The following is a 16,448-nucleotide window of genomic DNA, read 5'->3' on the forward strand; positions in this document are numbered from 1 at the left end:
AGGGCAAAGCACAGAAGCAAGGGAAACTCAAAACATTTTGGTCCAAAAGAGTAAGAAATAAAATAATAATTTTTAAAACTTTTTTTATGTGCTAACTTCCGTACATATGGAATTCAGTTACTACTTAAAATAGATCTGAGTGCTAGGTGATCTATTTTGTACATTCTTGTGATTAGAATGCTGATGCTTAAAAGAAATAAGCAATTTATATGTTATAGCAAAATAAAAGGCTTTAAAAATCTCATCAATTAAAATGTTAATAAATGTCCACCTTATATGCAATTTTGTGTATCCTGAAACCTGAGGGTTTCTTAGCAGAGCACTGGGAAGATCTTTTCTGGCCTATATATTCTGCTGGTTTGCACTAGTCTTAAAAACCCATACCCCTCCCACAAAAGTTTATCTTTCTTTTTTTTTTTAATTTATTTAACTCTTGTTCAAGTACAGTTTTTTTCCCTGTATTCCCAGCCCTGCCCCCCGCCCCCCGCAGTGCTCCCACCTCCCTCCTATCTCCACCCCCCACCTTAGTTTATTTTTCTTTTGAGCAAGGAATTGGAAGAGAGGGCTGGCCAGTGAAATTTTTTGTGGCAATTATAACTAAAATACATAACGACTCACAAAAATTCATCTCAATTTTTTCTTAGCTATAAAACTGAACTTCATTTCTTTGATCCCTCAAAGTATGTGCTCACTTTGCAGATGAGTTCCAGGCCAAGCAAAGAAAACTGAAGTGATTTCTGCCTTTTTTAGAATAGCCACTCTGTGAATGAGCCAAGTTTTGAAGATGCCAGAGCTTCCATTAGAAACTTTGATTGACTGAGTGAGTAGCACTATCTACTAATTCATAACATATGCTCTGGACTTTTCAATGAATAAGAAATAAACTTTACTTTTTAAGTCAATAAATTGTTTTTTGTGTCTCTTATTACCACACGTGGGCCTTTAAAGTAATTAGTACAACCATAATACTCGGTGACAGACGAAATATTCTCTTCTTACTAAATTTTCACCCATTTTTGAACTAGCCAGAGAGAAGTGGCAAATTGAAATGCTTTCCCAAATAGCCAGTTCTACATTATTTGCAGGTTGAGTATTAGGCGGATATGAATTATTCACATATAGGTTTCAATTTCTCTTCTCTTTAAACTGGGATATAGGCACTATTTTAACCAGAAGTTGAGATTGTCAGTAAAGAAAAATAAGTATAGAATAATTTCATAGACATAGGTTGAATATATGGAAAGAAGCTTTAACATTGTTTGAATCCTATTATGGATTTAACATGTCATCATCCCTCCAGATAACCCAGACCAGAAATTTTTCAGCTACTATTTACTCTCCACTGGATACAATGAGGTAGTTCTTCAGTGATCATCAAAGACTTATCATCAAAAAGTATTTGTATAATATGTTTCTCCTCTCTGTTGGTAATTTTCTCCTGGAAAGTTCTATCACATGCTATTATAAACATAATTTTAAGAAACTCTGTTCTTAGCTATATTTAAGGAGGGTTTTTTTCCCCTGAAATAAACAACCATCACCTTCTATCCCAGAGGTGGAAGATTTTCTTTAATAAGTCTATTCTGAGAATCATATCAGAAATACCTATCTTAATTTCCTATTATTTTGGCTTGCATTAATATAAATGATCACTCCCTTTTTTCATGTTCAAATTTGCTGAGGCGCATTTCTCTTTCATTTTCTTTTAAATGCTCTTCCACTTGAAAAAATTTTGCTTTAATGTATATAACTATTTATTTTTTATACTATAAGAATTTATCTCTAGTTATTCTGATCAATTGTCACTTCCCTCATCAAGGGCTGATTTCAAAGGGAGGAAAGACGAAGCTGGGCAATAGCACTTTGCTTCTTCTCTAGTTTTCTGTCATCTACATTCGTGGACACTGGAGTATAGTGGGATCAAAGATGGTTTGAACATTTAAAGGAGACCACACTGAGTTATTCCAGAGCCATGTTGCTTATGTATTAGGCACAATCTGGGAAGATGAAGATAGATACAAAAAGAATAATTTTAAAATGTGCTATTATTAAAGTATGGACAAGATTAAAAATAACAAATATCAAGAAGATATAACACAGTATTCCACAGCTACTCATGGCAGAGTTGCCACCTTTGGTCCGAAGGGGCAAGGAGAAGGAGCAGCCAGAACTAAGACTTAAAAGGAATGGGCTGATGGCTTGCTACTAGGAGCCTATGCCTTTGGCAGAAAAACACAGTCAACTTACTGTAACTTGCCAAGAAAAGCTGACAAAAAATATACTGACCTCATAGTCATCCAAACTTCCATTCTCCTAACAAAACCTCCTATTGGGAAAAATGAACATATAAGGAAAAGAGAGAGGAGCCCGTTAATGAGTATTCCAGGGCACAAAAAGCAGGTTGGAGACATGTAGAAGCTGGTCTGGAGAAGCAAATGGAAGATGCTTAGCAGATAGCAGAGAAGCATAGCACCAAAACCCAGAGATACAGTACGTAGACCGTACAAAGAGGTCTAATACAAGGGACCAAAGAGAAATAGCATGTAGGGGGCCTACTCTGTGTCAGCTAATGACATTCCTATTTAGGGAAAAAATTAAGGAAGTTTTATGAAAACCACTATTCAATTATATACCATTTCAATAACTTATACAAGTTTATAATGCCTATGTCACTATTTGAACCAAGATTTATTGGGCTTTGAAGTCACCTTATCCTTCAAACCGAAGGGAGTAAGCTAGGCTCAGAGAGAATCAAGAAGCTGACAGTTAAGCCTGGATTGAAAAGCAGATATCCACAGAACAACTTAGATGCTCAGGACACACGAATTCTGGAGAGAAAGCAAAAATAAATAAGTCAACAGAAATTATATAGCATTATCCTCCTGTAAGAAAGCAACTAGCAACACTGAAATGAAGTTCACATTCACAGAGAATTCTCATTCTCAGGAGTATGAAGGCTGTACCACTATTTTAAAAAGATACTGTTACAGCGATAGAACATTTCTCCGACCCTTTCAAATCCCCATAGGTAAATGGCCATTTTTTTCGATGCCTAATTAAAAGAATAAGTTGGGGTTTAGTATGCTAGAGTGTTCCATACTTTATAAAGTAAAATCTCTGCTTTCTGCTGACAGTGAGTAAGCATTAGTGATTTTAGCTGAGAAATCTATAAATATCTGCATTTATATTGCTTATTACACTAAAGTGTGTGAGAAGGATGACTATCAAAAAATGAAGAGCATTGCCGCTTGTACGAGGGTTTTCTAGACACATCAGCACGAGGTTACAAATGCAGCCTTCCCAAAGTGGGAGCTGGCAAAGTCAGAAGTGCCGTGTTGTTTTGACACTGTCATCATTTAGAGGCATTTGATTTGACACTTAACTACTTAATGCTGTAATGGAGTCAGGAATTTCAAGGGGAATCTCAGGTCTAGTTTCCCACTCATACTGTGTATTAAGAAAATTATTTCCTCTCTAGGGCTCGCTTCCTTCACCTGTAAAATGTATAAATTGGATTTCATGATTGATTCGAGTTCCTTGATTGTGCCTAGGTTGGTCATGATATGGTTAAGTGAAAATAAAGGGGTTTAATCACAATAAGTCTACCCCTAGGCATTCTGTACTTCACTTACCCATATTTTTCATTAAACAAATAATATTAAGCTTTCATATTAGTCATATCAAGTTTAAATATTAGATTTGAATTCTACATACTTCTTTCTTAGAGTTTTCCCACATACTTCCATGTTTTAAAATGTATTGTTTACATACATCCTTTTTAACACATAATTCTGTAAGTTTAATAAGTACATATTGTCAAGCCATCACAGCCACTGTTAAGATATATATTTCCACCATCCACAAAGGTTCCCTAGTGCCTCTCTAGTCAAATCACCCTCCACCCTAGCCTCTGGAAACCACTGTTATGTGTCCTATAGTTAAAGTTTTGTAAAGACTTGAGAATGCCATACAAATAGAATCAAACAGTACGTAGCCATTTCAGTCTGGTTTCTTTCACTCGGGATAATGCCTTTGAGTTTCATCTAAATTACAGAGTATATCCATAGCTCATTCTGATTTTCCTCTGATGGACTTTGAGATTTGTTCTTTATCTTTGATTTTTATCATTTCATTATTTTGCACCTGATGAGTTTTTCTGGGTTTTGTTCAGTTTGGTGTTCTCACATTTTCCTGGATCTATAGTTGAGAGTCTTTTTTTTTCCTTTTTTCTCCTACCTTCTGTTCTCCTTTAGAGCACAGTATTAAGTGGAAGGGAAGCCTTGGTGAAATTTGCACTTTGTTCTTTGTCCCCCTCCTCTCCGCAGCTCTACTAAATGTCTGGGTGAGGAGGTTAACATGGCATTAAATGAATATGTTGTGGTTTGGGAATTGTTTGTACTCTTCAGAATTCTATCTTTTAGTACCACTGACACCTTCCAAGAAATACTCAAAAATAATTTTAAACTAGTTGAAGATTATACTTCATATATGATATAGGTACATTGTAAATCTTAATTTTTTATTCAGGTTGTTCAAGGACAGTTTCCTGTCTTTTATTCCCATCCCAGCCCACCCATCCAGCCCTCCCCGGCTCCATCCCACTTCCACCCCCCTCTCTAGTTTTTGTCCCTGTGTACTTCATACTTGTTCCTGTAAACCCTTCCCCTTTTCCCTTGAAATTCCCTCCCTTCTCTCCTCTGGTCACTGTCAGTGTGTTCTCCCAGTAAATGTTAATTTTATTGGTAAATTTATTTCATTTTGTCTACCTGAGTCCCTCTAATACTATATTAAATTGCACATGGGAGTTTGTGAATTCATTCACAGTAGTAATAGAGGACCTGTGTTTTTAACCACAAGTCAGACTTAACATTTCTCCTGAAATCTTTAGTCATGTACCACATTTATTCAAAAAACAGTGACCTTCTTTAAAAGACATAGACTAATTCAGCCAGAAAGGGAAAAATTTTGGTCATTTAAGAAAGTGCTATATTTGAAAGTCATAAAATTCCATTTCCTTCTATCTATTGTGTCAAAATTATAGGGCAAAGCTTTGAATACTAGTTCCATTACCAATTGTAGAGCTAGTTATTTAACTTTAGGCCTTAGTTTCCTTATATGTAAAATGTTGATAAAAGTAGTCACCTCTAAGAGAATTATTTTAAAACCTACACTATATAAAGTCAATACAACAGTATAATGTATATGTGAATACACATATACAGAGAGTTTATGCAATTAAGTGCTTCATGACTGTAAATTAACACCAGGATATTACAAAGGCTCCACTGGAGCTTGACTGTTTAGTCAGGGGACATGACTCCAATTTCTGTATCTCTTCTGTTTAATTGTCCAACCTGAGAAATTCCATAAGCCCTCTGGGTTTCACTTTCCATGTTCAACATTGTGGTAATTGGTTGATCACCCTGCCCGAAACTCGGGGAGCCGAGGGAGGCTGCTCATGGAAGGCACGATCCTGGGACCTAGAGGAGCGAAGTGGACAGAGATCCACATGGTGCCAGGAGTACAGCCCGGTGTTCTGGGCTCAGGCAGAGATCTTGGCACAGCACTAGTCTTTATAGGCTAAAATGTTTTCAGGGGAATTAGAGCTTCTAACCTAATGAAGAACATGAGGACCCTAGATCCATCCCAGGAACTACGGATACTTAGCTAAGGCAGAATAGCTAGGTTCTGACCTTGTCATCTCAACACAGTAAATTTCTTTTGCACTTTCTGACTGGGTGAGATTTAGTTGAAGGACAGGTAAAAGGTCACTGTCTACTAACTGGAACCCTACCATACTGAACAAAGGTGGAAAGGACTCAAAATGACATTATTTATTTGGAAATGTTTTTGTGAGGTTCAGCGAAATGCCATGTTTACTATGAAACCTTGTACAAAATAGATTATACAACTCAATAATTTAACTACTTGAGATTGCTTTGCCCTACCACATTAACCTTAATCAATAATTAGAATCATCATTAGATTTCTGTTTTATTCAGATGGTGTCCAAAATGTCAAAAGCATAATTGTTTACAGGAGATGCAACTCAACTAATGAGAGTCTTGAAAGTATATTGAGATTCAGAATTTATAGCTGAAACTCACAGGATGGAGGTTTATGAAGGACTTCTTTGTATTGAAAATACTTTGAGGGCACTGAATAATTAAAAACTATATTAAACAAATTAAGTGACAGTGAGTATGTATATGCATTATGAAGTATCACAAACTTTCAATCAGAGACATCTAATTTCTATTTCTATCCTATTAATCAAGTCCTAGCTTCTCAGCTACTAGATCCTGAAACAATGATATGAAATGATAAGTTGCATATTATGCTATGCAAAATGTCAGAATGAAAAATTAAGAATCATAGGATTTTACTCATATGTGTAGTATAAAACTGAAAGCAACAAATTAGAAATAAGGCAAATAAAAATACAAAAATTTATAGACACAGACAACAGTATAGTGGTAACCAGAGGATAAAGGGGTTGAGGGGAGGTAGAAAAGAGAAAAGGTGGTAAAATATATGGAGACTTCACTTTAGATAGAGGATATAAAATGCAATATACATATGATACATTATAGAATTATACATTTAAAATCTGTATAATTTTATTAACCAATCCCACCCTAATAAATGTAATAAAATTAAAAGAAGCAGAAACAAAGAAGTATCAAATAATGTTTTATGTATGAAAGCTAAAATATCCCCAAACCACAAGTTTTTTTAGAATAATTTTTTATAGATGTGAGAAGATTTGGTTATATCTATAACATTGAGTTCAATCCCTACCTGTCTTCATGAGTAGGGGGAAATTAAACTTGAAATTACAAATAACCTTGGGAATGTACTTGACAGTAGCCCAAGCCCCAAGAGTATCATCAGTCATGTGTCACAAAGACAGACAGAGGTTGGAAGCCATTTTTTGAGAAAGAGTTTGAGGAAGTTGTCTTGTACTTAGTATTATTGCTAAAGCGCAGAAGAAAAAGCAGGTAAAAAGAAAAAGGAAAAGAAAAAAACCCTTGTTATTTCAAGATGCAGAAGACCTGGCAGCTCACAGATCTCTATCCAGCTGGACATGTCGAATCTCAAGACTTCAAACAGGGAAAACCAAGTACAAGCATTGTGTCTTTAGAAACTCTTGTTCTAGGTAATTTCCATTATCTGACACAATTTTAATCAGTGTTAACACAGGCTATCCATAAACAAGAATGAAACGCATGTATCTTTCCTGACCCTGCTCTCCATCATGGGAATGAAAAGAGCCTGTCCTTGATTAGTATTGTGTTGCTAAATTTGATCACATGGGGCAATCTCATTTTCCACAGACCCCAATTGGTAAAATGAAGGAGCTTGGTGGGTTTTTTTTTTTTTTTTTGTAGCTGTGTTGCATCAGTAGATAAAGGTAGAAGAAGGTAAAAAAAGGTAAAAAAAAAAAAAAAAGAGCTTTCCTTCAGAGGAAAAGAAACAATCTTAGTAAATTAAGGAATTTTCATAGTGGAGAAAAATTATAAAAATTTCACGTACATGTTAATAAAAGCTTCAGAACAATGCATGCGCACATCAAGGTCACTAAGGAAACACTTGAGAAAGAAAATTAGTGAAAAAATAACTGATTAGTGCACTCAGTATTGCCCTCCTGATTTGGAAGTGTTAATAATGACTTTAAAATCTGAAATTATTTCCAGGGAAATGAGTTTTGGCAAATATTCTCTGAAAATGTAATACCATATATTCCCCACCTTTATTTCTCACACAATTTATATAGAATCACTTTATAATGAACCCCACAAGGCAACCAAATTGTTTGGTTGCATCATAATTTTGTGATAATGAATCGCCACTAGACATTACTTTTATAGTATGCTAGACCTAGAGCTAAAATTCAGTCATTGCAATGCTCCTACAGTAACTATTTAAGCAAAAGGAATTGTTGAAAGGATACACAGTAATGCAGTACATGCAAACCACTCTCACCCATTGATTTTTCAGATTTCTTGAGTTCCATGACTTGGTTGTCTCATTCAGAGTTTTGAATGTCCCGATGGTTGGTGACGAGGCTGCTGAAGGTTTGAAATATATAACAGCAAGGGCAGTTTAATAAAAATTGCAACCTGGTGGGAGGAAAAAGTCTACAAAAGACTCATTCTCCCCTCCCTGCTCATATTGTGGTTCGTATGTCAGGCAATAACATTAATAGTTCTATGACTATCACACAAGCAAGAACCAAAGAAAGTACTTACATTACAGAGAATTTGCCACATACAAGGCATTGTGACCAGATATCATTACCATAAATTGCACTTGCAAATTTTCTGGCAGAGTCTCTGCCTAAAATAAAATAAAAACATAGTGGCTATAACAGATATTATAGAAAGCAAAACCTTATGCAGAGTAAAAGAAGCTCAGGTTAAGGCTGTTTTGGGTCTGGTGAGACAAATATACATTTAACTGCAAATTCTGTAATGAGTTGAGGTCTAGTTGGAGGCCAATCTCTTTCCTAGTCACCACCACATCTCCTGACCGTGGACATCCCCAAGCCCCTGTTCTATGCAATAAATGGCTTCCTCTGTGTCCCTGCCTTACTGTATTCATTTAGCTAATCTCGCATTTGCCCAAATCTATTACTATTTTATGTATGTGTGTTATGAACAAATTAAATATAGATATTAGTTTTATTGATTATTGTATTTTCCATCAGCCCCAACCATGTCCACTGTTGCACCAAACTCTAAATGGACTCAAGGAATGTATACCTACAGAGGGAGGCAGAAACAGAGGGACATAAAATATAATGATAAGGCTTAGAAGAGAAAATGAAGCAGATGAAGCTTTTGGTACCATGGGAGCATAAAGAAGAGCAAAATTATCCTGCCTGAGAGACAAAGAAAGCTTTTTAGAAAAAGGAACATTTGAATAATTTTATAAGCTAGTAGATAAGTCTAACCAGATTACTAGTTAGTAGGGTGAAGAGATGAAGAAAGTCATTCTAGGCAGAACAGAGAGCACAACAACCTGAGTGTAAGATGATGAAGATATCAATGACTTAAGATTATATTAAGCCCTGGCTGGTGTAGCTCAGTGGATTGAGCACGGGCCTGCGAACCACACGATCGCGGTTTGATTCCCAGTCAGGGCACATGCCTGGGCTGCAGGCCAGTTCCCAGCAGGGGACTCACGAGAGGCAACCATACATTGATGTTTCTCTCCTTCTCTCCTTCCCTTCCTCTCTAAAGAGAAATAAATAAAATATTTTTAAAAGATTATATTAAAAAGGCAAAGAACAAAAAATGAAGCCCTATATAATTAGACAGAGGGCACACTCGGCTGAATTTCCATTTTTAATAAAGTTGCTGTAGGATGTGTTCTCTACTGATGGGTGGTCCTTGAGAGATCATTTTAAAACTCAGAGAGATGTCAGAGCTTGTATGTTATGCAGTTGTGCAAAGAATGGTTTAAAGTGAATAATACTGGAACCAGAAGCCTAAATGGTTTTAATAATGGCTTTACTAATCCAGGTGGAAAATTATGGTGACCACAGTAAGCTGTTAATGGAGGTGAGGAGTGATGGAGCAGTGCTTGGTTCCCACTTAACTTCAGGTTAGACTACCTAAGGAGCTTCGATGCCTAAGGAGCCCTGACCAGAAGTTGCCACCATGATACAGACCATTTACATCAAAATTTAAGTCAGCATCAGTATTTTTAAAAGTTGTGTGGCCAGAGGAAAGGGGAAGCGGGAGGTGGGTGGAGGTTGGCAAAGAGGGTGGGGGTATGGGGAACATCTGTAAATGGTATCAATGATAAAAATAAAGGAAAAGAAAAGGAAAATGAAAAGCTAAAGCTGTCCAGAGGACTGGAGTGTGAACTCCTCAACTAAAGGCCCTTGCAGGAGATAAAATTAGATTGATATGCGAAAGTAGAGAGAGAGACAGGCGTTAAATATAATACCCAGATTTCCAGTTTGGGAGATGGGAAGATGCTGGTACCTGATGGAGAATAGAGAGAAAAAAAACCAGGATGATTCCATGAAACTACAGTAACATTCGTTTACTATGTCATCTCTAAAGTGAGTGTGGGGAGAGTGGGTGGCAGAGCAGAGCAGAGGGAAGGAGTCTGGGCTCCCTGTTTACAATGGAGCAGCAGGGCCCTCTATACGTACAGGGGTCTGGCACAAATAACGCCCCTCTTTTATAACAAAATCTTTTATTACTAAATCACAAGCATGTAATTCTGTAGCATAACAATACCACATTCAAGCACGTCATATGATATTTTAGGTGAAATGTTCAAATTAAAACAATAAATTTTATAGTATTACCCTACCAACCACGTTCAAAAAGGCCTTATTTGTGCTGGACCCTGTATATATAAAATATATACTATATATACACAAATATATAATACATATGTTTTTTTCTTTTTTTAAGAATGATAGAGAAGGGAGTGATGAAGAGAAGAAGAGAAACACCAATAGGAGAGAAACATTGATAGGTTGCTTCTTATATTGGCTGATGCAGGGGAAGGGGTGGGAATGGATCTATAACCCAGGAATGTGCCCTCACTGGGAACCCAAGCTGGAACCCTTTGGTTTGGAGGATAACGTCCAACCAACTGAGCCAAGGGGCCAGGGTGCAGGGCCCTTTCTACGCAAGGGCACTGCATTGTTTTTTAAAAAAAGCACAACAAATAAACAAAAAATAGACACACCCAAGAAAGAGCCTTGATTCTGTTAAAAACTCTCCGAAGGATATGGTAACAAATGAAGAAAACTACAACTGAGTGCCTGAAAATGCTGTATTTATTACTGTGTCTTTGAGCAAACCAGAGAAAATTTATATAGGATTTAGCAAGCACAGAATTCAAGGACTGTGCAATCATGGAGGCACAAGTGTTTGCTGATTGATTAGTATTTACTTATTTATTTTCATTGTTTTTTATTTTTTTATTATTGTTTGAATATAATTGTCTCCATTTTCCCACCACCATTTCCCCCTGCTCCACTCACCCCGACCTCCCACTCTCCACTTTGGCTTTGTCCATAGGTCCTTTATACATATTCCTTTATGACCTTTTCCCTTCTTTATTTAACTGCAGAAGCATGGTTGTCAGAATGTATCAGTTGCTCCTGGGCTTCCTTTCAGGAGCTGGGTTAGTGAAACAGCTGTCATTCATTAACTGAAGTTTTTTCAAACAAGTTCTGGTGGTACCATGTTACTGAGGCTACTGAATAAGCTATCTTCCCCCCAAATTAACTTTTGTTTATTTGTTGGCACTCCTTACTGAATATTTGACTCCTGTATTAATTTAAACATTTATTATATTATTTCTGATTTCTGTTCTCTTTAGATTTTTTGTTTTGTTTTTTTTCTTATTGTCTATCATTGATATTTTAGAGCTTTTCAGCCTTTATTCTTTAAAACTAGAAGCATTTCAAGTTATAAATGTCCTAATGATCCGTTTGTGTCCCACAGCTTTTTTTAAAAAATTGCTTTGTAGATTGAACTTCTTTCACTAAATCAGGTTTATTGATTTCCAATTTATAAACAGTAATATTTACTCTTGTGGGTGTACAATTCAATGTGTTTTTGACAAATATATTCAGTCATGTGTCTCCACCAAAATTAAGATATAGAATATTTTTATCAAGCACCTCTTTGATTTCTTGATACATACTTTATATTTTTATTTGAAAGTCTTCACTAGATATAGTAAATAAATGGTATATCTGTGTGGCTAATTATATTGGTTTTCAGTTCCCCTCTGACTTTTACTCATGACTCCTTATTTGATTCTGTGTAGATTTTTCTTTTCTTTTCTTTCTTTTTTCTTTTTAACTCTCAGCTCATGTTCCCTGAAAACTGATAATTCTTTGACACATTTGTTGAATTGTATTTCTTCTGAGAGGAATTTAATTTGTTTTTATTGGTTACCAGCTTAAATCACTTTCAATTCAATTACTTTTTGAGTTCTTTTGGACCACATTCATTGGTATCATATGTTCAGAACCTAAATCTATATAAGGGACATTTCAACTTGTGCCTCCAGTTCTCCAAGGTCAAGAAAAGCTAGTTCAATGTAGTCAGGTCGGACTGAGGGTAGGAGGTGGGAATAAGTGGGATGAGGGAATGTGGTGGCAGGAAAATGGAGGCAATGATACTTGAACAACAACAAAAAATTAAAAAGTAATAAAAGCAATGATTAAAAAATATTTGGTACTTTATTAACCTTCCTTACATTAAGCTTTGGCAGTGGTATCCTACTGGATTTTCATCATTACTGGATACATCTAGGTTCTTGTATAGCAGGGAGCTATGAAAATGGAAGCTCAGGGTCACAAAGTGAAAGTTGGCTTTGGCTCCACTGCCTCAAAGCGGTGCTTTTGCTTTACCTTGATCATTGCAAATGTCTTACTGTCTTGTCTGCTCAGTAATGAATATAAAATTTAAATGATTGTTTTAATATTTTATCAACTTTTAGGGTTTGTCTTAATCAAGAGTACCATTCCAAGCATGCATTATACTATATTGTGGAAAATAGAGACCAGCTTGTGCAAATGATCCCAGGAAAACATACATGTAAAATAAAATTTGAAAACCACTTAACATTGAAGCTCCTAAAGCTTGTTATTAAACACCTAGATGGAAACTTAAGTAACAAGAAGTCAAGTGAAGGATGAAAAACCAACTTCAAAACATTTTAAAATGTTAAAATAAGGCTAAAAATGCAAGTAGTCATCTAGATAGATTCAACCCAAATCAGCTCAGCATGAATGTATACACTTGACACTTTTCACACCTCTGCTATGCTAAGGCGGTACCAAACAAGTGCCAATTACAATTTTCTGCAAGACAAGACTAACAAGCATAAAACTGTTAGCTCTAAATAGGATAAAGGTCATTTATCAAATGAGTTAATGAGCAATCAGGACTCCGGATTCAAAGAAGGTGTAGTAGCTGGTGAGTATGTAATTAATCCATCATGGCCTATCTTGCTACATGTAAGAGAATCCTTTGGTTACTAACAAATAAATGTCTATTCGTCTTTATCTTAGTTCTGTTCTTTTCTCTGTGAAACAAAGGTTTTCAAGCTATGTTCAGTGAGATGAAAGTTTGTGAGCTACTGAAAACAGTAGCCTAACAAGAAAGTTGAAGCATACGGGCTGGTCGGCCTCTACCACCCACTCTTCCATCTCTCAAGAAAATAAGCCTCATTTTATTTATACAGATTTTGAGATGATGCACAATATTTTATTTTTAAAAAAGGTATACTAAAATTAGTTTGAAAACACCTGTGTAGTGGATGGTGAGTGGGAATGAATTAATCAGATACCGTAAATACTATTGATTTTGGTGCCTTAAAGTGTAAGAAAATTATTTAAATGATTTTCAAATTACCAAGACAAGCTGCAGCATACCCTGGAGACAGCTATATAGGTTGCCTAAAATAAGGTTCGCTGATGCTGGGGCAGACAGTTGATATTCCTTGATTTAGGCCTTAAATTTTCTTTTCACCTTTCTAGCTATACTCCTGATTGGTAGTTACCTAACTAGATACCTTGTTCCTCTAGACTTCACACCTGGTTCTCTCCCGTGGCACCTGACTTTCATGACCGATAGCTGAAATTTTTCATACATTTTCTGAAATATTTAAAATAAGCCCTATTTTTAAATATACTCATACTATGATAGCAAAAGGTGCAAAAAAGTATAAAATAAAAGCTAAATTTCCTCTCAACTGAATCCCTCAACAACTGAGTTTTCTTCTCCAGGAACCACCCCCAGAGTCAGATTCTTGCATCCTTGTATGGGAACATTCTCAGCAAGTACTGAGGTGGACCTGTGTGTTTTATTTTCCTTTCTTTTAACAAATGCACATAATAATATTGGTGTTTTGCTTTGTTCACTCAGCATAATTCTGAAGATTATTTTTTATATATGTGATGATTTCCTTCATTCTTTTAAAAACAAACTCTTCTATAAGTGTACTATAATTTATTTAACTATTCCTAATATTTGGGATTTTAAAAATATTTTGCTATTACCAAAAATGCCTCAATGAATATATGCACTATTTATGCAAGCATGTCCATACAACAAATTCCTAGAAATAGAATTGCGACTTCTGCACCAAATTTGTTTAGATATTGCCAAATCATTTTTATAAATAGAGTACCATTTTACATTCTCCCAAAATACAAAAGTGCCTATTTTACATATATCCATTAACACAATGTGTTTGAAAACATGCTAATGCTTGCTAATTGAAAACTCATCCTACAATTTTAACTTAGATTTGTCTTATGAATGAGTTTGAGTGTGAGCATATTTTCACATGCTTAAGAATCATTTTACTTACATTTTTCTAACCTGTACAAATCTTGTCACCATTTTAATTTGAATTGCTATTATTTGCTCTCATTGCTTTATAGGAAACTTTTAGCTATTAAGAAAATTAATCAATTTTCTTTTCTATAAACTGAACATTTTAATTTTATTTTTTACATTTCCTAGTGTTTTTACTATGTAGGATAGTTTTAGAATTATATAATCAAAATCATAATTTTTTGTGACCTCTGTTTTATTTCATAGTTAAAAAGAAGTTTCCCATTCTAATATAAATCAAAAGTTTTTCAAAATTTTTTTCTGAATTTTAAGTTTCTTTTTTTTACTTTTAAGTCCTTAATGCACCTAAAATTTATTTTTGTATAAATTGTTAAGACAGATATTTTTAGTTGGTTAACTAGTTATTCCAATTAAAAGTATTATCTATTTTTCAACCTATGATTTCAAATATTGTTTCTCATTTACAAAAATTTCTATATACTTTTTAAATTTCTGATATTTTATGGCTATTCCATTGATTTTCCCATTAATATGCTAATTCATCACTGTTTTAATTAGAAGATATACCTTAATATCTAACAGAACTAACCCACATTATACTTCTTTATGAAAAATTTCTTGAATTAATTTTTTTCTGCCTTCTTAAATATAATGTTTAAGATATTTAATTGCCATTGGTATTTTCATTGAAACTACATTAATTTAATAGACTGATTCAGGGGGAAATGACATATTTATGATATTTTATATTCCTAGTCAAGAGCACAATGTACTTTTAAGTCTCCTTTCATGTACTTCTAGATAAAGAATTTGTTTCTTCATCTAGAAGTTGTCCACTACATAAGAAGAAAGGTCTTTGTTAGTCTATTCATTTTCATTTCAAAAATTGCTTTGGTAAATTGTAAGAGGGATGTTTTCTTCTACCACACTTACTCTATCTCTTATATGGTTATTTGATAATATTTCTTTAGTGTGCTCTCACATAGACAAAGTATGATGCACTCGGTGTGTATTGTCTGGTGTAGGTTAATTTTCATATCTCTACCCCAGGGAATGTTAATTAGCCTTTAAAGTATAGTTATCAGAAATATACACTCAAAGGTATTACTTGATCACTTCCATATTGTTAATGAAATGGCCAAAAGGTTTACTAATTGGTAAAAGAGATGTCAGAAATATATATTAATTAGTTAAGATAAATGGTGTTTAAGATATGTGATAAAGCTGAAAGCTTTTAAGAAACTCCACTGCTTTAGCACAAATGAGGTAAGAAAATCCCAAGAAAAGCAAACCTAGTTTCCCAAAGCTTTGTAGCAGATCTAAATGTGGAGCTTTGTTCACCTTGAGTTCCTCTACTTCATGGAGCTCTTTGTGAAATGGCCCAAATGACTGGCCCTCCCTCAGAATGCCAGTATATCCACCTCAGAGTGAACCTTTTGAGTTAGGTATTGGTCATGGTGTGTCTTGGTTTGACATACAAAACTAGTTATTTGACCACTTTTTGAATGATTGCTAGTAACTATTTATACCTTTGTCAGAATTCAATCTAAGTCTTAATTTTGTTGTTAAATACCATGGAGTAACAGGTACTGATTCTCGCTGGTGCCCTAATGAACTTGCGCAAAACCACAGAGGCCACAGGAAGAAGGCTGACCCACGGCTGAACTTGTCAGGGTGCCCTGTGATCCTCCTGATACATTAAAACATGGGGTCTTGTGAGGAGTTGTCACAAGGCCATTTCTTACCTACCTTTCTCATGAAAACAATTCATGGGAATGTGGAAACAATAGTTTCTGATTCTCTTCCAGTTTCTGAGGAGGCATGAGGATTTATGTCTTGCCCTCATCTTCACAGTACAGCTGCAGACTATACCAGTGGTTAGCTACAGCCTGTGATCAGTGCCCTGAACAAGCAGGGTGCCACCAACCGTGCTGCATTATCAACTGTACCCTTTTGTTTGGTTGCTGTCCTGTAAGACAAGAGATGTAGTAAGCTGACATTAGCTATTCTTGCCTTTATTGTCCATGTAAGTAATGAAATGCCTAAATGTTTCTTTTTTCTTTTTTTATTGTTGTTCAAATACAGTGTTTCCACTCC

Source organism: Sturnira hondurensis, unplaced genomic scaffold (assembly GCF_014824575.4).
Source record: "Sturnira hondurensis isolate 20B ecotype Veracruz unplaced genomic scaffold, ASM1482457v3 Scaffold0002039, whole genome shotgun sequence".
Lineage (NCBI taxonomy): Eukaryota > Metazoa > Chordata > Mammalia > Chiroptera > Phyllostomidae > Sturnira > Sturnira hondurensis.